General features: G+C 43.0%; 1 pseudogene; it reads left to right on the top strand.

Moving 5' to 3' along the window:
• Positions 1–24,024, top strand: part of LOC122750872 — an 84,144-nt pseudogene continuing 60,120 nt past the window's right edge.

Below are 24,024 nucleotides of genomic sequence, written 5' to 3'. Positions count from 1 at the left end.
ATGCTGGTTTTTGGCCTGGTGGGCAGTTCGGGATTGGTGAGTTTTATGAAGGGAAACCCTAAATTCCTTTGAACTAGCTTAATTGGGAACTCTCTGGGATCACATAGGCTAAGCTTAGAGTTAAGACTGTCCATCTGTATTTCTACTTCCTCATTTACCTAATTGGTTTCACCTTTGTGGTCTAATTAATTCCCAAGCAATAAAACCTGATCCTTTATGAACTAAAGCTCAGAGGCTCCTTTTCTTATTGGCCTGGGAGGAATATATAAAAGGGAAAGTTCAAAAGAGAGATTAATACTCCATAAATCAAATTTTGGCCCTCACAGTTCACATGTTATCTCTCCTGACATTGTCATTGCCTGTGGACACATGTTGTCCCTCCTGACATTGTCATTGCCTGTGGACACATGTTGTATCTCCTGACATTGTCGTTGCCTGTTGACACACGTTGTCTCTCCTGACATTATCATTGCCTGTTGCCACATGTTATCTCATCTGACATTGTCATTGCCTGTTGCCACATGTTATCTCTTCTGACATTGTCGTTGCCTGTGGACACATGTTGTCTCTCCTGACATTGTCGTTGCCTGTTGACACACGTTGTCTCTCCTGACATTATCATTGCCTGTTGCCACATGTTATCTCATCTGACATTGTCATTGCCTGTGGACACGTCATCTATCCTATTAGACTGAGTTCCTTGAGATCAGGGAATATCCTACTTCAAATCCCCAGTACTTAACATAGTGCCTGGCACATAGCAAGTACTTCAGAAATGTTCATTGACTGACTGAGTTCCAGAATTCTGAGCTGCAATGGGCTAAAGCTGATTGGATGGATATCCACACTAAATCTGGCACCAAAATAGTGAGCCCTTGGGCATGGGAGGGGAGTTTAATGCTCGAGCAGGGCTGAGGTTAGAAACAGCAGGATAAAGTGCCCATGCTGATCAGCAGTGGGATTAGACCCCATGAGTCACTATTGTGCTTCCAGTCTCCATGAAATAGGGAGTCTCCAAATTTTTTTTTAAATTAAATTAAAATTAAATTAAATTAAATATGTATGTATGTATGCGTGTATCTATGTATATATTCCCAAGGGGAACCATAGGTTTGACAAAATGGAAGTCTGTCTCAAACAATGCAACTTTTTTTTTAAATGGCATCTGCCAACCATGAGGCCTTTTCATCCCCTACACAGGATGATCTAACACATATATCTCCCTTTTAGACTGGGTAAGGCAGCCTCAGAAAGGGGCAGTGATTTATCCCAAGTTATACAGCAAGGTAATGGCAGCCCTATCTGTTCCCTTCTTCACTACCCCCACCCCCAACCAAACACACACACACACATACACACACACACATGCACACCTATCCTGCATCCATTCTCAGAGGGCTTTTTTCTCAACTGGTAGCTTTTCCAAGTGGAATTTTAGGCACAATTCCCAATCCTTTGGGGAAGGTATGGTCTTACATCCTTTAAACTACAGTACAGTATATAATTAGCTGCATATTCTGACAGAAAGCCTGGTGTAATGAAAAGATCACCAGTTTGTTCTTGTTTAGTCATGCTCCACTCTTCATTTTTTTTTGGTGGGGCAATGAGGGTTAAGTGACTTGCCCAGGGTCACACAGCTAGTGTCAAGTGTCTGAGGCCAAATTTGAACTCAGGTCCTTCTGATTCCAGGACTGATGTTTTATCCACTGTGCCACCTAGCTGCCCCCACACTCCACTCTTCGTGACTGCATTTGGGTTTGGTTTTTTTGTTTTGTTTTGTTTTGTTTTGCTTTTTTTTGACAAGATGTCAAACCGGTGTGGTTTGACATTTCCTTCTCCATTTCACAGATGAGGAAACTGAGGCCAACAGAGTTAAGCAACTTGCCAAGGGTCACACAGCTAATGTCTGAGGCCAGATTTGAACCCAGGAAGATGATTCTTCCTGACTCCCGGGCCAGCACTGTATTCACAGTGCCATCTAGCTGTCAAAATCACTGGATTAGGGCCAAGAAACAGGGGTTCAAGTCACAATTCAGCCACTTACTAGCTTTAACCTAGTTGAAATCTTCACAAGGCAAACCCCTTTAAATTTCTTTTCTGGGTCTTTGATAGCTCTGGTTGCTGTAGCTATGACCTACTGAGGGAGATGTCTGGACACATTTTAAGAAGTAAAATTGTTGGGGGGGACTTGCAACCTAGATGGGGGAGGGGTAAACTCACTCAAAGAATTAGAGGCTCATCATGAATCTTGTAAAATAAAAAGAGATTTGATATGGGGGGAAAAGCACATAGGGGCTTAGGATTCTTCTGTAAAGAATTACACTCCCGTGCAAGTCCTGTTTAGGAATAAAAGAACAGGTTTATTGGGGTACAAGAGAAACTGGCTGGGAGGAAGGTTTGAAAAACATTTTCCTCCTCAACTAGTTAGGGGAGAGCCCTTTTATAGGGCTAAGGTGGCATGGGTAAAATGTCCCTTATTGGGAGATGGGTTGGAAGTCATCTGGTGGTGGGTTGGGGTAGTTTGATGATGGGTCATGGGTGTTCTGGTTGTCATCAGTCGCTGCCTACTACACCCATCTCCCTTTCCCCATCTCCACCCACGATGCAGCCAAAGACTGTTTCCCCTCCCCCACCTACTCCACAGCCAAAGGCTGTCACCCCTCCCCCACTGGGCCCTGCGCCCAATCCTCTGTCTCCACTTGAGCTATCTCCCCAACCCAGGTCCGTACCAGTGTCTCCCACTGCTTCCCTGCTTCCATTAAGGGAATTTCCCATTGGGAAGGGCACAACATTAAGGCATGTCCCTTTTTCCATAAGCAGGTTATCTCAGATTAAAGAGAAATTGGGGAGCTACTCAGAGAACCCCACAAAGTTCATAGATGGCTTTAAGTCTGTGACACTGGAGTTTGACCTTTCCTGGACCGATTTGCAAATTATTCTTGCCAGCTATTGTACCCCTGACGAGAAAAAACAGATTTGGGACCTGGTGGTACAAGTTGGAGATGAACACTCGCAGGTTGGAAATTGGGTTGGGGTCCCTGGATTTACAGCTGTCCCGGTCGTAGAATCGAGATGGAACTATGATAACAGGGAAGACGGGGGCTCATAGAAATCACATGGTCACCTGCCTAGTTGAAGGAATGAGAAGGGGGGTTAAGAAACAAGTCAATTATGGAAAGGTGAGGGAGGCAACACAGGGTTCTGACGAAAATCCTGCTGTCTTCATGAGCCGCTTAGCGGACTCTCTGAAGAAATATACCAACCTAGACCCCCAAAGAGATGTAGGAATAATTGTCCTCAATATTCATTTTATCAGCCAGTCTGCTCCTGACATTAGGAGAGAGCTCCAGAAGTTAGACTGGGGTCCCCAGATCCCATCCTCACAACTCCTTGATATTGCTTTTAAGATTTTTAATAACAGGGACCTTGCAGTAGCCAAAGAGAGAGAAAAGATGGCTTGTGCCCGCTCCATAGACGAAGCTTCTATAATAGCAGCAGCCATCACCACATCTGCTACCAGCAGAACTCCAGCTAGCCCAGATTCTGGCAGCTGCAGTAAACCAGGACACAGAAGCGGGGACGCCGCACGAAGGTGAGGCCAGCTCTCCTACCTCTTTGTCCCCAGGGCAGCACCCAAGAGATCGACTTAGCGAAAATCCAGCGCTCTGCAGCTTGCTCTCCTGACCAGCACCTTGTCGGGCCCATGGCCAAGCTGGACATAGGAGGCAAGCCTAGGAATGGTTTTGGGGCAACCTCTGTCTTACTCACTGGTTCAGGTCCTAGTGTGCCATCAAGGTACAAAGTGGGGATGGGATAAAAGGACCCTAAATGTAGACAGATACTGCCTATCACAGAATTAGGTTTAATTTGATTACTTAACTCTGGTAAAGCAGGCCACACCCTGTCCTGAAAAAAGGTCCCACTTGACTCCTGATCTGATATAGTCCCTTTTCCTTTTTTTTTGCTCTGGTCAGTTTTAATTTTGTTTAAGTCTGTTCCATCTAGGCTCAAGGATTCATGGCAGATACCCATTGTGCCTATGTGTCGACTCTGGACCCTTTGGGCCCCTCACAGCTCCGAGTACTCCAGGCCTTCTCCACTTCTCTCCCCTCCCCCTCCCTTGCGCCGATTTCTTTGACCCCCAGTCAGCATGAAGCAGTTTCAGAAGAATCTTCATCCCCTTTCCTTATATATAGAGAAGTGGGGAATGTCATGGGGTGCAGAGCACCCCAGAAGTTCTCTGGGGCACATCAGGGAAACTTCTCCTTGAGAGACTAAATCAGAGGACAGATAACGCCTAGAGAGATAAGCTGAACCAAATTGGACAGAGCTAGTTAGGGATTCCTACCCTTCATTCTGGTCTCCCTTACCCTGGGGAGATAAATTTGGGTGTGGCTGTGACCTTTGTGTTCTGAAGAGGGATCTGTAGCCTCACCCAATTCCCCCAGCTACCACCACTGGGGGATGGTCCTCTCTCACTAAAGGAACTTTTCATGGGCAGATGGTCCACCCCCATCAGTCCTCTATAAAAGTACCTTCCACTCTCCTGTTCGAGGAGATTGGTACCTCTGAGCCATGTGCTTTGTGCCTGTCTCCCCATGAGAAGTCCAAGGATTTCTTTCATGGTTTCCCTCCCCCCACCCTTCCCTTCCCTTGGCCCTAAATAAACTACCACCTTATTCTAACTACTTTTGTGTGCAAGAGGGTGTAATTCTTTAAAGAGGAATTCCTAAGAACCCCAACCCGTACCCCATTTTCCCCCCATATCATGGTGATGGGCGTTAACTCCATCCTGGTGGGTCCAAGCAGTCTGCTGGTGGGTGGTTTCTTTGTCTTCTCCTAGTGCAGCCCTGCCTAACAGGATTACCTCATCAAGGTGGTGAGGAGGAATGGAATGCAGGGTGGTGGTCCTCAAACTGAGCAAGTGCTGCTTATCTCTTTTGGGTGTGTCTGTCCTTTGGTTGAGCTCAAGGAGAAGCTTCCTTGATCTCAGGGGAAAAACTCCTGGGGTTTCAAGGTAAAAGTCCCTTGACCTCCCCAGACAACTTCTGGGATAACCGGGACCCCATAATACTCCCATAACAGATTTATTAGGAGAGAGGAATACATGGCTGGGGGACAGATCACAATGGAAAGCTGTCCCAGTTGAGTCAGAGAAGACTTGGTCTTTTGTATGTTTACAAAACAAAGGGAAAGAAATTACAAAGCAAGAGGAAATAGCTGTGTGATCCTGGGCAAGTCACTTAACCCCGATTGCCTCACCAAAAAAAAAAAAAAAAAAAAGCAAGAGGAAATGCAAAAACTGGGAAGAGCAAGATAATTAGGAGGGGATCTTCAAATAATTAGGTATCAATAGGATATGCAGCATCTATCCATATTCTGCATATCATCTTGCAGACCTTGGTATTGCTTATCAGCTAGCAGGGTCCTGCTCCACAACACCTTATTCCTGAGATGGGAGATTGAAGTGCCTTTCCCTTGGGAAAGTAAGGATTCCTTGGGGGTTGGGATTGTTAACCTGGAAATTAAGGAAATGATAAATATAGGAGAAATAAGGTTTTTAATCATGGCAGAGGAACTATAGCTTGTGGTATTACAAAGCTCAGAAGCTAGGAATACCCAAAGATGAGAACAAAGGACAGGATTTTAATGAGGTAACAGAACAGAAGGGAACCAAAAGATTGCTCCAGAGTCAGGTACGACTACTTAATGTAAATGAACCTTTAACAAAAGAAATAATAGAACTGCTCCCAAATTAAATTTAGGTGCTGACTCTCAATAGAAACTACTTAATGTAGATGGACTTTTTTACATAATAATCATAAAGTCCAGGGATTAAGGTGGGGAACATTGGGAGGGGATAAATTGCTTGGGGGAAGGTCCATAAATCCATCAAGGGTCTGGAAATGACAAAGACATTCAGCCCCAGGCAATTCTCCTGCCTGGGTAGGGGGACTGGGTAGGGGAATCAATCAGTTCTCAGTAAAATTTGTAGTTATCAGGATCTTTAGGTTTCTTGGGGTCCCACTGCATTCCCACAACAAAATTAAGTCACAACCTTTCTGGACTTCAGTTATCTCATATGTGAAATGAGGACAATCATCCCTGCCCTGCCTACCTCATAGAGTTAACGTGAGGACTCAGGATGTGAATATACTTTGATAGTCATAAGGGCCATAACAAATTACATGGGATTATTATTGCTCAGAGGATACAAAGAGCTGATGCCCAAGGGGAAGGACTGTGGGTTCTGAAAAAAAAAAAAGGCCCTTCTTCTTTGAGACCTTTGTTGCTATCAATTCTCAGAGCTTTCTACATTCTATATTCCAAGAGGCAAAAACCTTGAGGGAGCAAGGAACAAGCTATCTCTTCTATTTGAGATAATCAGGAAATTCCTCTTCAAGGTACACCCCACACACACACACACCATTCCCCCACCAAGATGTCCCTGCTCAGATATTTCTTTTTTCTGCTTCCTGCTCCAAACCTGTCTGGGTTAGGAGGACCCCATTAAGAAAATACATAGTGTGCAGGAGAGAGAATTCTGGGAGCCTAAGAGGGTCGGGGTTTCCCTTAGAGAGGACATTGTCTTCACTGAATGTCCCACATTCCAGTCTGGATTAAACCTGTGACCCGGTTAAACTGACCTCTTGAAGCAGTTCAGCCTCACTCTCGATTGATGGGGACTGTACCCACAGAGACAGTGTTTTAATAGAGAAGGGACCAAGAAGGATAAGAAGTGACCTACCCATTAAAGAGAGTTTTAGAAATGGAGAAACTGAAGCCCAGAGAGAAGTTACTTGCCACAGATCTCATGGTGAGTTAGTGAAAGTACCAGGGTTAGAACTCAGGGCTCCCTCACTTGCACTCCTGTCCTCTTATTACTAAGGTAGACTGATTCCAGAGTGTTGTGGGCCCAAAGTACCTCGAGCCTCCTGCTTGAGGAGATTGGTACCTCAAAGCCATGTGCTTTGTCTGCAAGGAACTGTTCATGGAAAAAGGAACATGCCTTAATGTTGTGCCCTTCCCAATGGGAAATTCCCTTAATGGAAGCAGGGAAGCAGTGGGAGAGGCTGGTAAAGGCCTGGGTGAAGCCGGATGGGGGGATAGTCGCGCAGCTAGCTTAGTTGGTAGAGCATGAGACTCAATCTCAGGGTCATGGGTTAGAGCCCCACATTGGGCGCCAAAACGTTATGGGGGAAATGGGGTAAGGGTTTGGGTTAGGGGTAGGGGTTCTTAGGAATTCCTCTTTAAAGAATTATACCCTCTTGCACACAAAAGCAGTTAGAATAAGATGGTAGTTTATTTAGGGGCAAGGGAAGGGAAGGGAAGGGAAATCCTTGGACTTCTCTTGGGGAGAAAGGAACAAAGCATGTGGCTCTGAGGTACCAATCTCCTTAAGCAGGAGGCTGGAAGGTACTTTTATAGGAGACTGATGGGAGTGACCATCTGCCTGTGGAAAGTTCCTTTAGTGAGGGAGGACCATCCCCCACTGGTGGTGGCTAGAGGAGTTGGGTGAGGGGTGGCTGCCCATCTCTCAAGCTATCTCTCTCTTCTGGACACAAAGGCCGCAGCCACACCCAAACTTATCTCCCCAGGGGTAAGGGAGACCAGAATGAAGGGTGGAGGTCCAGAAGCTAGCTCAGTCCGATCTGGTTCCACTTATCTCTCTAGGAGTATCTGTCCTCTGGCTTAGTTTCTCAAGGAGAAGAACTTCTGGGGTACTTTGGGCCCACAACAAGAGGAGTTGATGTATAGGTGTCCTACTGCATGACCTTGATATTTCCAGGATTCTTGCCCAGAGATGCAATTAGGAATCCCACTACTTGAAGAGAATTCATTTGAAGGAGGAAAGGGGAAGGTTGGCAGCAGAGGAGGAGAAGCAGATATGTCATTACAGTTGCACTGGGAAAAGGGGGAAATTATCTCCCAGAGGTAGCTAGGTGTCCCAGTGGAAAGAGCACTGGACCTGGAGTCAGAAACCTGCGTTCAAATTTCCCCTCAGACCCTTACTGGCTGTGTGACCCTGGGAAAGTCACTTAACCTCTATTTATCTTAATCCGCTAGAAAAGGAAATGGCAAACATTCCAGTCTCTTTGCCAAGAAAACTCCATAGACATCATTAGCATGCTATGGCCCATGGGGTCACAAAAAGTCTGACATGACTGAACAACAACAATTTCCCAGAGTGTATAGCCCATGCCTTTATGGGAGTGAAAACAGGCCTTTGCATAGGGATGCCACGAGATGCCACTAGGGATAGCAGTTGAGGAAATTTGCAGACCTGCTCACTCTAGCAAAGAAGTGGGCCCAGGCTGGAAGCGTTAAGGGCCTGAGCCAGGGTGGTGCCTGGGTGAATAACAAGAGGGAGACAAATGAAAGAGTTACTTCGGAGGTAGAATTAACAAGACTTGGCAACTGATTCAATGTGTAGGGTGAGGAATGACGGAGAGTCAGGGATGACTGAAATTTAAGACTTTGGTGACTAGAAGAAGGGTGGTACCCTCTATAGAAATAGGGCAGTTATAAAGTCATTCTGCATACTCTGTCTCTCTTAATGGAGCCTAAAATCAAATTTAATTTCTTTTTGGTCCCCAAATCACTGTTGTATTTTGAGCTTGTAGGTTATTAAAACTCTCAGATCTTTTTCAGATGAATGATTTTTCTAGCTATACTATGCCCATCTTGTACTTGTGAGGGTGATTTTTTTTAACCCGTGTTGATCCTTATTAGATTTCATCTTATTACCTTCAACCCAATGTTTCAAACTTTCAAAGATACTGACACTGCCGTCTGGTGTGTTAGCTATGCTTCCCAGTTTTATGTCATCAGCAAATTGGATAAGTATGCTTCTGTGCTCTTATTCAAATCTTTGATAAAAATGTAAAGAGGCATAAGGCCAATAGCTCTCACCATCTCATTAGGGCCTATAGTTGAATTTTTAGGACAAGCATTTATAGTTTGGAAATCAACAAATACTAAAAGTCAGGGCATGATTGATTGTGTTGTTGATTGTCTTAAGAAAGGGATAGAGAGGGGGCAGCTAGGAGGTGCAGTGGATAAAGCACTGGTCCTGGATTCAGGAGGACCCGAGTTCAAATCCGACCTCAGACACTGGACACTTACTAGCTGTGTGACCCTGAGCAAGTCATTTAATCCTCATTGCCCGGCCAAAAAAAGAAAAAAAAAAGAAAGGGATAGAGAAAATCTTAATGCAGATTAAACTTAAACATCTGTCACCTTGCCAGAGTGACATTTCCCCCCCAAGAGAGCTGGTTGTTAAACATTTACCATCACACTCCTGGGGCTAAGCACAGATCCTTAGGACACTCCACTAAGGACCCTTTGATGACTTTGGGTCCAGCTATTCAATCAGTTTGGAATCCACCTAACGGTATTATTCTCTGACCTCATCCCTCTATCTTTTCTCTAGGAAGAGGTTGGGAGATTTTGTCAAATGCTTAACTAAAATCTAAGTTAATGATATTTGTGTCATCCCCCAAGTCTACCAGCAAAAATGTTAGTCTGATTTGACTAGCTCTTGATGAAACCATGCTTGTTGTGATCACTGCTTCTGTTTCTAGATGCGTACTCCATCTTTCATAATATGCTCTTTAAATTTTCTAGTCATCAAAGTCAAACTCACTGGGCTATGGTTTGCAGTTGTATTCACTTTCCTTTTTGTAACATTTGTCCTTGTCCACACTACTATTCTTTTTTTAAATTTTTTTTTTTTTTTAGTGAGGCACTTGGGGTTAAGTGACTTGCCCAGGGTCACACAGCTAGTAAGTGTTAAGTGTCTGAGGCCAGATTTGAACTCAGGTACTCCTGATTCCAGGGCTGGTGCTCTATCCACTGCGCCACCTAGCTGCCCCACACACTACTCTTCTTAAAAGGTGATAATAATAATAATAAATAGCTAACATTTTTATATATAGCACCTACTATATACAAGGTACTATACAAAGCCCTTTACAAAGATTATCTCCTTATATTCTCACAACCACCCTGGGAAGAGGTGCTATTATTATATCTATTTTACAATTGAGGAAACGAAGGCAAAAATTGGTTGAGACTTGCCCAGGGTCACATGATAAATTTCTGAGGCTGAATTTGAACTCAGGTCTTCCTGACTCCAGGGCTAGCCCTCTAACCATTGCAACACCTAGCTATTAAGCTCACTGGGTTTGCTTGTTTGTTTGTTTGTTTGTTTTCCCAGCACATGGGGATATTAGGATATAGCTGCTAAGCATGATGACTTAAACTCACCAAGAAAGGTAGGAATTCTTTTACTATCTCGGTATTTCTCTTGGGTATCAGTATGCTAATAGCTATTTTTTATTTGCTTAGAACCACAAAAATGGTAAGAAGCAGAAATGGAATTGGAAACTAGGTGGCAGAGTGGATAGAGCCTTGGACTTGGAATCAGGAAGATCTGAGTTTGAATTCTGGCTTTAAAATCTACCAGCAGGGGGCAGCTAGGTGGTGCAGTGGATAAAGCACTGGCCTTAAATTCAGGAGGACCTGAGTTCAAATTTGGCCTGAGACACTTGATACTTACTGGCTGTGTGACTCTGGGCAAGTCACTCGACCCTCATTACCCTGCCAAAATCTACCAGCTACGTAACTCTGAGCAAATCACTTAACCTTTCTCAGACTCATTTTCCTCAGTGGGAAAAAAGTCAATAATAATAGCATGTAGTAAGGTTCAAATGAGATAATGTATGTGTAATCCTCTTCCTTTAAGGTTTGTTGCTGATTTAAGTTTATGGAGATTTATGAGAAAAAAGCTACTGAAACAATTGCTTTCTGATTGAGAATTCTGAAACAAGTTGATGATGATTTGTGAATTTAACAAAACCAGGGAGATCTAAGCACCCAGAACTGTTGTATAATTATGGACAGATAAGATTTATCACATTGTAGACAGAGATGACAATTTGATGACAAATCGTAAGTTAAGATAAGGTCATTCACAGAAATGATTCAGAGTCTAAACCCAGAAAGATGAGAGAGATAGGGGTGAAATGATAGATTTCAGAATTTCATCAGTTAAATTTCAAGCTAGAAGTGATGGATACTAGTGTTGCTGCCTAAGCAGAGGAACAGATTGGAAGTAGAACATCAGAGAAGACTCTCGGTGAATCAGGGAGTTTGATTGAGGTATCATTCCCAGTGAGGTGTTAGTTAAGCACATTGTGGACCAACTCCTAGCAGTGAAAGTATCTATTCAACACATCCTCCATTGGAATGAATGAAAGACATTCGTCAAGGATGGTTTTTTTTTTTTTTTTTTATCAACACTACCTAAGGCAGAAAGAGAACAGTGAAGTTTACCATTCCAGAATTGTGAGTTATCCTCAACATATGAGATTTCCTCACTCACGTTCCTCCTTGGAAGATTTCTCTAAACATTTCTCTACTTTTACCCACAGATACTAAGTGTATTACTGGGAGAGCTGGACCCAGGTTTATGTATGGATTATAATGTTCTATTATTTATGCATTTGCTTTAATACATGAATGTCTGTGTTGTTATTACTTCTTTTGTCAGTTATGCTTAAGATCTAAAAGTATGATTCTTGTAAATGAATGGTTGTATACGTAGTAATGTATCAATGGGGTCTCAAGAGGTAAAGTGAGTAGGGAGAGTATGTTTCCCCTCCAAGGGGGAATTCCCTTGAGAGAATTGGAGAGTAACTGGTTAGTGGTGTTCTTTTTCTGAGAACCTAGTCTTGCCAGTGTGAGAGCAGGTTTAGAGTAACAGCCACCATAGAAAGTGAGCAGGTTTCCATATACCCATATGAGAGATGTAAGGGAATACAAATGGGGAGATTTGCCTCAGCAACTGTTATATATGTTAAATGGTTTGCAAACCTTAAAGAGCTAAATACATTTGATCATCATCATCACTGTCATTATTGTCATCATCATTGTTGTCATTGTCTTCGTCATCATCATTGTAACCCGGATTCACTTATTTCAAGGCCAGTATTTTTTCCACTAATGATAGGGCAAGGCATTTGAAGGTTATCTCGTGGGCAGTGGAGAGCAAAGGAAGGTATTTGAGTAGGAGAATGACAGAAAAGAAAGTGATTTGGGGGAAAAAAAGAGCCTGAAAATGATGCTTAGGATTCAGGAGAAACTGAAAGCTATCAGGCAGTGATTCTCTGACTCAAATGTACCAAGTGAGCCCAGGGGAGAAGGAAAACCTGTTGAGGGGTAATGGAATAATTTATTTCCCCTTATCTTCCCAGGAATGATAAACTAAATGCTGTCCTCACTCCTCACTGCACTCCCCTCAACCCCTTCTCAAAGACTGTTCAGAGGAGTGACAGTCTAGAGGGATAATTAGAAAAAGGATTAAGGATTAATCCTTCTGTGGCGAATAAATCTAAGATCCTCAAGTGACTCAATTATCCTCTTCATGAGGAAGGGAGGTCGGAGAGAGGGGCCCTTAGAGCAGCCTTGCTCCCCTCTCCTGATTAGGGCCTGTGAGTAATGATTTACAGATTGTATTTCCGGCCAGGGCATTGGGATCACACAGAACAATTTCTCTTTCCCATGACAGCCCTTCAAATACTTAGGATGATAGGATTTGGGAGTTTAAAGGAACTTTCGAGGTCATTTAGTTCAATTCCCTTGTTTAGCAGATGAGAAAACGGAGAAGTGAAGCTGTCTGCACAGGGTCACAGAGAAAGTGTCATGACTGAGACTTGAAACCAGGCCTGATTTCCAGACTTCTTAGTAGGGTGCTACTTGAAGGTGGCTTTCTTGTTATTCCAAAGTCTTCTCTAAGCTAACCACCCTCTGTCCGTTGTTTTTTTTTTTTTTTTTTTGCGAGGCAATCGGGGTTAAGTGACGTACCCAGGGTCACACAGCTAGTAAGTGTCAAGTGTCTGAGGCCAGATTTGAACTCAGGTCCTCCTGACTCCAGGGCTGGTGCTCTATCCACTGTGCCACCTAGCTGCCCCGTACCCCCTGTCCTTTTAACTGGTCCTTATAGCATGGTTAGAGGCTCATCACTCACCATCCTTGCCACCGCCTCTGGTTACACATCAGTTTTTCCACATTCTTCTTAAAGTGTGGCACCCAGAATTAAGATAATACTCTTTATGAGTCTTAAACAGGGGAAAATCCCAGCAGGACTATGATCCCTCTTCCCACCTTTATTTTAGATACTTGCTTCTTATCACAGGTTTAAGCTCATATGATCTTTTCATTCTCATCTTTTTCAACTGGGTTCAGATCAAAATAATCCTGGAACAAGCAGCTATCCTGCTATTCCCTTTTATTTAAAGTTCTGTGGACTTTTTAATACCTGGACAAAATGGGTGAATAAATAAACAAATAAATGAATTGCCCAGGGTCACATAACTAGTACATGTCTGAGGCCAGATTTGAACTCAGGAAGAAGAATCTCTCTGAATCCAGGCCCAGCTCTTTATCTACTGAGAGAAACTGTTCTGCATGATCCCAATGCCCAGCCCAGCCACCTAGCTACCCTATGATGACATGTATTTTTGTTTGTTTGTTTTGGTGAGGCAGTTGGGGTTAAGTGACTTGCCCAGGGTCACACAGCTAGTAAATGTTAAGTGTCTGAGGCCGAATTTGAACTCAGGTCCTCCTGAATCCAGGACTGGTGCTCTATCCACTGCACCACCTAGCTGCCCCATGACATGTATTTTGTTCTGTTGTCTGTAAGGGCTAAAATTCTAGCTAAACTATCTAAAATCTAATGAGTGGTCACTTTATAAGCTTTAGCAAGAGTGTTTAAATGTTTAAGTATTTATTAAAGAGCATTAGGGTCAGAGAGAAAGGTAAAAATCTATTTCTAAGAGACCCCATCATCTGACCCACCACGGTGAGGTCAGGAACCAAAAAGAGACAGAACCCCTCCACCAGCATCTGCTTCCTACTTCATGTCCTCCTCCCAGAAATGAGAGGCTCCTCAAGTTGATTGGCTGGTAGCCTTGATAGACAGTACCCACAAGCAAATGTCACTTCCTGATGCTAAGGACCTTGACCACAGGGCTTGCCCTCAGAGACCTTCTCCTCATGGTGGAGCTTTTCTACAGTAAGTCTCCAGCAGGTGCCATCATTCTAATGATTACATGTCACAACTTTGACTTATTTTCCTAAAACGCCTTATATTTTAATTGCACATAGTTTTGAGATTATATTGGGTATGTTGACACTTGTCAATCAATCAATTAATCAACAAGTATTAATTAAGTGTCTATTATGTGCCTGGGTGTTATGGTCTGGTCTCATAATGTCCAATGAACCCGGAAAGGTAGGTTGAGGCCAGATTATATGGGGATTTAAAAGTAAAACAGGGGGCAGCTAGGTGGCACAGTGGATAGAACACCGGCCCTGGAGTCAGGAGGACCTGAGTTCAAATCCAGTCTCAGACACTTAACACTTACTAGCTGTGTGACCCTGGGCAAGTCACTTAACCCCAATTGCCTCACTAAAAAAAAAAAAAAGTAAAACAGAAGAGTTTGTATTTTATCCTTGAGGCAATAGGAAACCATGGGAATTCATTGAGTAAGGGAGTCATATTGTTCGATGGGTTTAGGGAGACTTTTTTGGTGTATAAGATGGCCTGGAGAGGGGAGTTATGAAGCAGGGAGACCAATTAGGAAGCTGCTGCAATAATCTAGGCTGGAAATAATGAGGTCCCAGACTAAGGTGGTAACTGTGTGTTTGGAGAAAAGGGACTGAATGGGAGGAATGTTGTAAAGGAAGAAGCAGAAAGATTTATCAACTGATTGGATGTTTGAGGTGAGGGAGAGGGGAGTCAAGGATGACACTGAGGTTGCAATCCTGACTGGAAGAATACTGATGCCTCCCACAAAATGGGGAATCATGGAAGAAGGAAAGGTTTGAGGGGAGAGATGATGACTTCAGTTTTGTTTTTGTTTTTTTGCTGGGCAATGAGGGTTAAGTGACTTGCCCAGGGTCACACAACTAGTAAGTGTCAAGTGTCTGAGGCAAGATTTGAACTCAGGTACTCCTGAATCCAGGGCTGGTGCTTTATCCACTGCACCACCCAGCTGCCCCATGAGTTCAGTTTTGAATGTGTTGAGTTTAAGATGTCTTTAGGGGGCAGCTAGGTGTTGCAGTGGATAGAGCACCGGTCCTGAAGTCAGGAGTACCTGGGTTCAAATCTGGCCTCAGACACTTAACACTTACTAGCTGTGTGACCCTGGGCAAGTCACTTAACCCCAATTGCCTCACTAAAAAAACAAAACAAAACAAAACAAAACAAAAAAAAAAGATGTCTTTAGGACATGTATTTGAAATGTCCGATAGGCACTGGGTAATGCAGGACTAAAGCTTGGGGGAGAAACTGAAGGTTTATATATGTACATTTAAACATATATACAAACACATATATATATGTATATGTGTGTATACTTACATACATGCATACTTGGGAGTCATCTGCATGGAGATGATATCTGGTAAATTTACCAAAAAGATAAGTATAAGCAGGAATTCTTTACCTTTCTGTGTGTTATTGATCCCTTTGGCAGTCTGGTATAGTGAATGGACCCCTTTTAAAAATAATGTTTTAGGGGGCAGCTAAGTGGCACAGTGGATAGAGCACTGGACCTGGAGTCAGGAGGACCTGAGTTCAAATCCGGCCTCAGACACATGACACTTACTAGCTGTGTGACCCTAGGCAAGTCACTTAGCCCCAATTGCCTCACCCCCCCCAAAAAAAAGACATAGTAGATGGGGTGGCAGCTAGGTGGTGCAGGGAATAAAGCACCAGCCCTGGATTCAGGAGGACCTGAGTTCAAATCCAGCCTCAGACACTTGACATTTACTAGCTGTGTGACTCTGGGCAAGTCACTTAACCCTCATTGCCCTGCAAAAAAAAAAAAAAGATTTAGTGGATGTCCAGTACTCTGACCTACTGACCAGATACACTTCTTCCTCTTTTTTTTTTTTTTTTAGCAAAAAAGAAAAAGAGTTGCGCAACTCTGGTCCCATAATGATGAATTCCCACTGCAGCCAGACTTGAAGGACTTCAGGTTCAGGTCTGGAGGAACTATGCCAAAGTTATGGTGCCCTAGAAATGTGAAGGAGGTGCTACAAAATATATAAGGGGTGGCTGGACACCAACTAGGTTACCATGATAGCAATGGATATATGAGGCACCCCAGTTCCCATTGGAGTTTTTGAGAGAGGTCAAACCACCAAGGGGAAGGACATTTTTGCTCAGGTGGAAGTGAGTGGAAGACCTTTCTTTTTCTTTTTTCCTTTTCTTTTCCGGGCAATGAGGGTTAAGTGACTTGCCCAGGGTCACACAGCTAGTAAGTGTCAAGTGTCTGAGGTCGGATTTGAACTCAGGTCCTCCTGAATCCAGGGCTGGTTCTTTATCCACTGCGCCACCTAGCTGCCCCTGGAAGACCTTTCTTTGAGGTCACAGTTGTGATGGTTAATGAAGGTGATTGTATTCTAGGAATGGATATTATGAACCTTAGAAGCCCTTTTGGCAACCTCCATGGTGGTCACTGTGGGTAGAGGTAAATGAAAACTAGTGAAAGTTATTTCCTCTCTAGTGGTGGACATGAAGGAGGCCAGAGTACTTCACCATACCAGTTCCCTTTACAATAACCTGGAATGGTCAGTGAAGAAGGTATATGATACCTGGCAGCTTCCTGGAACTAGAGAGAGCTGGACAAAATGATCATATGCATTACTACAGCATTAATGGTCTGGTCAGTGTGGTGAACCAAGTAGCCAAGGCCCCAGATGAGTGATATGGGGTTATCAACCTCAGCAACCCTCTTATTTCTATTCCTGTGGTTGAGACAAGTCATAAACCATTAGCTTTCATCTTAGAAGGAGTTCAGTAAACCATTACTATTCTTCCTTAGGGCTACCTCAACCCTCCCTTATGCCACCATATTCCAATGGACAGGGACTTGAAAGAGACATTGACCAGACCAGACAAGGGAATGGTTGCTGAAGCCCCAGAGGCCTATAACAACAGGTGGGAAATCAATGCTAAAAAATTCAGAGTCCAGACCACTAAGTCATGTTTGGGGAATACACTTGTTAGGAAGAACCTAGAGATTCCATAGATAGTCCAGAATAAGCTACTGACACTCACTTTCCTACAATGTGAAAGGGGAGCCCAGCAGCTTAGGAAAAGAATATGGAAAATGACTACAATGGAAAAACAGCCATTCCGCCCCCCCTAACAAAATCCTAATTATCATGATCAAATTTGGACCCCAAAAAGAGATGGGAAAATGTACCTCCCCCTGGTCTTCTCAGTCTGGGGGAGATTACAAGTGAGGAACCTTACCTCTGTTGTCAGGTTCAGTTTGTTTTCCTGAACTGTTTCCCCCACCCCACCCCCATCCCCCCACTTCTTTTTGAATTCTTTGTGACAAGGATAGGAGAGAGGGGCAGCTAGGTGGTGCAGTGAATAAAGCACTGGCCCTGGATTCAGGAGGACCTGAATTCAAATCTGGCCTCAGACACTTGACACTTACTAGCTGTGTGACCCTGGGAAAGTCACTTAACCCTCATCACCCCACCCAAAAGAAAAAAAGACAAGGATAGGAGAGGATCAAGGGATACATTCAGAAGTGAAAGGATTCTAAAAAATATATTAATACTTTAAACAAAATCTATAATTCTATATCCTACCGACAAAGCCCCTCCTTTAAATGAAAGGATGAGGGAAGGTGAACAAACTTGAGTTGATATTCCCAATGCAACTGTATATCAATCATACCAGTCTGATTAAGAACTGGAATCTCTGTCTCCTGAACATTGTATCATTTCCTTTCTCCTGATTTCACCTTCATTTCCTTTCAAAGATGACTATGGGCTGAACTAATTCTTCTGCAGGAATTAACACACATAGCACACTCACTCACACACAGCCACATACACAACTTCAATATGCTGGCCCCAAAGATTCCTTGTGGTTTAAAAGCATCAGATGCTAACACATCTTTCCAGTCAGAAACTTCCCTAGGGCATTGCAAACCAAGGGAATTCTTCCATTATGAAAGCCTTGCTCCTCCTTATTCTCTGTTAGCTAATAGGCAGCAACTCAATGAGGCAGTCCAGGAGGGAAAAGGAAATAGTTGGTGTTGTAAAAGATCTGGTCTAATTATCCAAAAATCAGCCGAGAAGGATCCTGTCTAATTCTGAGGCAAAGGAGTGAGAATGCTCTTCTCTCTTCCTGAAACACACAACTCAAGCTGCCCTTTTGAGTCTTTTCCCTTTGGGGGCTGTTCTTGGTCTCCACCATAATGAAATATATACCACAACCATGATCTATGGAAACCAGTGCTGGAGATCTATACTGTCTAATTTTTCCTGGTACCATGTTCTTTGGGATGAGACTATAGAATCATATATATCAGGGGTCTTCTGATCCAACCCACTCATTTTCCACATGAGAAAACTGAGAGCTAGGGAGGCGAAGTGACCCACCAGGTGGTGAGAAACAAAGTTAAGATTTAAACCAGAGTACTTTGAATTTAGGTTCAGTGCTCTGAGTTCAATTTTTTAAAGTATTGAAATAGGATTGTCCACATATATATTGCTTTGCAGCAGAGCTACTCAAACAGTAAGAGACATTGCAACCAGAAGAGCGGAGAAACATACTTTTCAGAGGGACATGAACATTGTTGCTGTTTGTCCTTTGTTCTCAAAGAGGATGATGATATCGGGAGGTGATATCTTGACTTGCAGTGAATTGGATTTAAGCAAGGGCAAGCTGTGCAAGGTCACTAGCCTCACTCTCTCTTCCAGAGTCATCTGGGTCCAGTGGAAAGACATACATCAGGACTATTGGAGATGGCCCTGGATGTTTGAGGCAATCAGGATTAAGTGACTTGCCCAGGGTTGTACAGCTAGTAAGTGTCAAGTGTCTGAGGCGGGCTTTGAACTCATATCCTCTTGACTCCAGGACCAGTGCTCTATCTACTGTGCCACCTAGCTGTCCAGATATAGACACAGAGAAGCAATGTTCAAACAGTTTTCTCTGCCTTTTTTTTTTTTTTTGGCAGGGCAATGAGGGTTAAGTGATTTGCCCAGGGTTACACAGCTAATGTGTCAAGTGTCTGAGGCTGCATTTGAACTCAGGTCCTCCTGAATCCAGGACCGGTGTTTTGTCCACTGTGCCACCTAGCTGCCCCCATGAAGTTTTGTTTTGTTTTGTGGGGCAATGGGGGTTAAGTGACTTGCCCAGGGTCACACAGCTAGTAAGTGTCAAATGTCTGAGACCGGATTTGAACTCAGGTACTCCTGAATCCAGGGCTGGTGCTTTATCCACTGCACCACCTAGCCGGCCCCCCATGAAGTTTTAAAGAATGGGACTTCTGGCAGCAAAGCAGAGAGCTAGCTATGGACTCAAGAGAGAGTTAGCTCTGGCAATCAGGAGCCTAGAAACTAGAGTTGAGCTGAAGATAGGACCAGACTCTAGAAGTTCATCTGAGCAACTTGCCCAGCAGAGATACTGAACTTGGAGGAGATGCATGAGGACTCTATAAAAAGAGGAAGGATAAGGTGGCACAGTGGATAGAGCACCAGGCCCTAGAGTCAGGAGGACCTGAGTTCAAATCCAGCCTCAGACACTTGACACTTATTAGCTGTGACCCTGGGCAAGTCACTTAACCCCAATCGCCTCACCGGAAAAAAAAAAAAAAAGGAAGAATATTGAAGCCCTGTAGTGTCAAAGGTTTGAATTGCCTTGGTCATATGTGTTCTTCACATCTGGGTCTCGATATCTTTATACTTTAAAACTGTACCTACCCTTCCTCCATATTTGTGGAAGTATTCTTCACGTTTATGAGGGGTATGTTTTAACTACTTTTTCTACTACAAAGTCTTAGTAAATGCCTTTACTAAGAACTAATCATGTTAAGGGAAACCATGTTGGTGAGGGTATAAGAGCTATCATTTTAGGAATACAGACCCACATAATAACCCAAGAACTTGGGAGTAGCAGCTGACCCTTGGGAGTCCCAATTTGTAAGAGAGAGTGTAAGACAGAGGAATAGCAAAGAGAGGAAGCCACAAAAGGGATGATTGGAGGGGGAAGGTAGGGGGAGAGATAAAGTCAGAAATAAATTGGATCTAAAACAAAGGGCATCAACAAAAATAAGTCAGATTTTTTTTTTTTTGAAGCAAGAGCAGTATCTTATTTTGGGGAGGGGGAGCATGGTACAGACCGAACAGCTTAGCATGCTGTAGTTCCTCAGAAGTTTGAAAGAATCTTTAGCAAATCTCAAAACTGCAGGATCTGAAAGGCTTAATCATGAAATAAAATAGCTTGAAAGCAAGCACTTTTCCACCCCCAAATACCAAAGAGGTCAGCGCTAAGAGGTCCCAGCAGAGAATCAGTGGATTACATAGAGATTCCAAAGAAAATTCATTTCCTTTTTGCCTGTTTTCCCTTGATGGTCTTACTGACGTCCTGATTCTGGCTGCTTTCCGGCCCTCTGGTCAAAGAGATAGTTGGCGTCACAACCATCCATACTCTTCATCCACATCATTAAGAACAAACGTTCATGGCCCTAGAGAAATAGGAGTCAGCAGCAGCTGTGCCTCAATTTTCAACATTCTGTTTCTCCAATGATCTGGGGATAGGGAGATGGGAGAGAAAGTGAGGCAGAGGAGCAGTGCTGTATAATTGAAAGGCTCTGAGATGGACTGGGAGTTAGAGCTCCCATCTCCTTATTTTTAAAAATAACCGTGCCTGAGCTACTTACCTCACAGGGCTGAGGTAAGTACTCATAATGGACTTTAATGTGCTTTGTAAATTGAAAAGAACTATAGAAATTGATGTGGCATTATTATTGGTTGTCAGCCTATGTGGTCCAATTTGAAGGGTATAAAGAAATCTGCTTCACTGGAGCTTACTTTCGCGTCTGAAAGTCCCTCATTAGTGCTTCATTTCTTTGGCTAAAGGCTTATTTCTCCAAGTCCCCCTCCCCACTTAAATAAATATTATTGTTATCTTTTGTTTTTATATCACCAAAATTGCTCCCAGCTTCCTTATCCTCTGAGCCCTCCCAGAGAGTCATTCTATAAAACAAATAATAATGTTTTTAAAGGAAGAAGAGAAAAAAATAAGCAAAATCAATGCATACAGTGAAAGTCTAAAAACACCTACTACAATTTTCTACATTTGTGAACCTTGCACTTCTACAAAGTTATGGGGTGCGGATATCTTCTCATATGTCTTCCTTGGGGCCATGCCTCTTTTCCATAACTTTTCCACATTAACTTTCCATTGTCTTGTGGTTATTTTCCCAATTTTCCTTTTAACATGCAAAGATACCTGGGAGGAGAAATGAATTAAGCCTAATCAATCATTAACACCTTAGTGTGAATTAGTAATTGATATCACAACAGGTCTGGTCAGACTAAATTTATTTCTTTTAGGTTTTCCCCACCTACAGGTTGTTAAGCTGGTAGATCAAGGAAATTATGTAGACATAATTCACCTAGATTTGATAAAGTATTTTGTACTATTCTTGTGGATAAGATGGAGAGATATGGACTAGATGGCTATACTAATTGATAGATTTGGAACAAATTCAATGTCTGGACTAGAAGAGTAGTGATGATGGTTCAATGTCACAGTCACATCACATCATAAGAGCAAAAGCAGGAAAGGACCTAGGAGGGTATCTAGTCTGATCCCCCTTTTTTACAGATGAGGAAACTGAGGCCTATAAAGGTAACTTGCCCAAAGTCACGTTCAGGAGAACTGAGATCTGAACTCAGATCCTCTGACTACAAATCCAAAACTTTTCCCAGCACACCATGCTGCATCTACTGCTTCATCATGGTGGAAGAGACTTCTAGAAGACTGCCCCAGGGATCTCAGCTTGGCCCTATGCTACTTAAAATCCTTTATCAATAACTTGGATAAATGCATATATGATGGACTTATTATGGTAGAAGGCTAGGAGTAATCTCTAGCTCTATTTTATCATCTTTAAAATGAGGGTGGTGGGGGGCAGCTAGGTGGCGCACTGAATAAAACACCGGCCCTGGATTCAGGAGGACCTGAGTTCAAATCCAGCCTCAGACACTTGACACTTACTAGCTGTGTGACCTTGGGCAAGTCACTTAACCCTCCTAGCCCTACCAAAACAAACAAACAAAAATAAATAAATTAAGGGGCTGGAGCAAAATCAAGAAAAAAAAAATGAGGGTGGTAGACTAGCTGATCTTTCAAGGTGCCTTTTACCTCTAAATCTATGATCATGACTATGAGCCCATCATCACTACTCTTCTAGCCCAGACATTGAACTTGCTCCAAATCTGTCAATTAGAATAGTCATCTAGTTCACATCTCTCCATCTCATCCACAAGAATAGTACAAAATATTTTATCAAATCTAGGTGAATCACGTCTACATAATTTCCCTGATCTACCAGCTTAGCAACCTGTAGGTGGGGAAAGCCTGTAAGAAATAAATTTAGTTGGACACAACGTGTTGGATTTTTTGTTTTATTTTGTTTTTGTTTTTACAAGACCTGTTGTGATATCAATGACTAATTCACACTAAGGTCTTAATGACTCATTAATATGATAGGATGGGGATCCAAGAATAAGAATTCCATGATAGAGTTAGAGTGAGCCATATGTAATTCGATAGGGATAAATGTAAAGTCTCATCCATTGGTCCCAAAAAAATCAACATTGCAAATAACAAGCTGCAGGATGCATAGTTAGATAGCAGTTTGTTGGGGAAAAGATGTAGGGAGTCTCATGAACTACACATGCAGCATGAGTCAGTAGTGTGGCATAGTAGCCAAAAGGAAAATGTATTCTTGGACTGCAGTAAAAGAAGCACAGCTGGGGGCAGTTAGGTGGCACAGTGGATAAAGCACTGGCCCTGGATTCAAGAGGACCTGAGTTCAAATCTGACCTTAGACATCTGACACTTACTGTCTGTGTGACCTAGGTGGAGTCACTTAATTCTCATTCCCCCCAAAAACCAAACAAACAAAAAAGAGAAGCACAGCTTCTAGGAACAGGGAATAAGAATCTCTCTGTATTCTGCTCTGGTCAAACTATCACAGACTGGCTAAACCAGGTTGAGGGTAACTGACTGGTCTCAAATCCATCAGTGAGTTAAGTGAGTGTCTACCCCCAAGGACATGGAGACTTCCCCCTGGCAGAATGGGAGGATAAGAACAGTTTGTTCCAATGGCCATGAAGGCAGGTGAAGCAGGCACCGTGGAGCGCTTAGAACTTGGTCGGACATCAAAGATGCCAAGTTCAGCCGCTGCACCTGGGCCATTGCCAGTCATCTTGACTTTTCTCTGGTCTTTGATGATTAGGAAAGAGAGAGTGAGGCTGATGACTTTGCACGATTCTGTCTCATTTAAATCCAATTCATGCGTGAAGAACATCTAAACAAGTTGTGGTACATGAATATAATAGAATATTACTGTGCTCTATAAGAACTGATGAATACAGAGGATATGTGAAGTTTGTCCTATCAAGCGAGTCCCCTTCATTTGTTCTTGAATGGCTGGCGATAGGAACAGATGCAATGCGGAGGATTGGAAGCAGTGAGTGATACTAGAAAAGGTGAGGAGCCAACTTAAGGAGAATTTCTTTCATTCTTTGGAATGAATCTTTGTTAAGATAATAGCATAAGTTGGAGCTGGGTAATGAAGTACAACACTAGACTGTTCTCATACGTGGCACCAGGAAATAGTTTATTAACAAATATATTTCACTATAAGGCCACGAAGGTACCACATGATGACATTAGACATACAGATTTCTAGATAGCCCTTCAAATAGAGAGAAATAGACTTTGCTGGACCAAAACGGCAGCAGATGTCTATACAAAGCATACAATTGGTGTTCAGTATGTTCAAAGGAAAGTGCTACCTACTTGTGCTATATACATGGATGTATCAAAAACATGCCTAACAATATGTATCATCAAGTCTTTGGAGTCTCCATGTGTCAATTTTCTGTCTCTGGAAGAAATAGTAAAAAGCCATA

This window comes from Dromiciops gliroides, chromosome 1 (assembly GCF_019393635.1).
Source record: "Dromiciops gliroides isolate mDroGli1 chromosome 1, mDroGli1.pri, whole genome shotgun sequence".
Lineage (NCBI taxonomy): Eukaryota > Metazoa > Chordata > Mammalia > Microbiotheria > Microbiotheriidae > Dromiciops > Dromiciops gliroides.
This window is presented reverse-complemented; position numbering and strand designations above follow the sequence as displayed.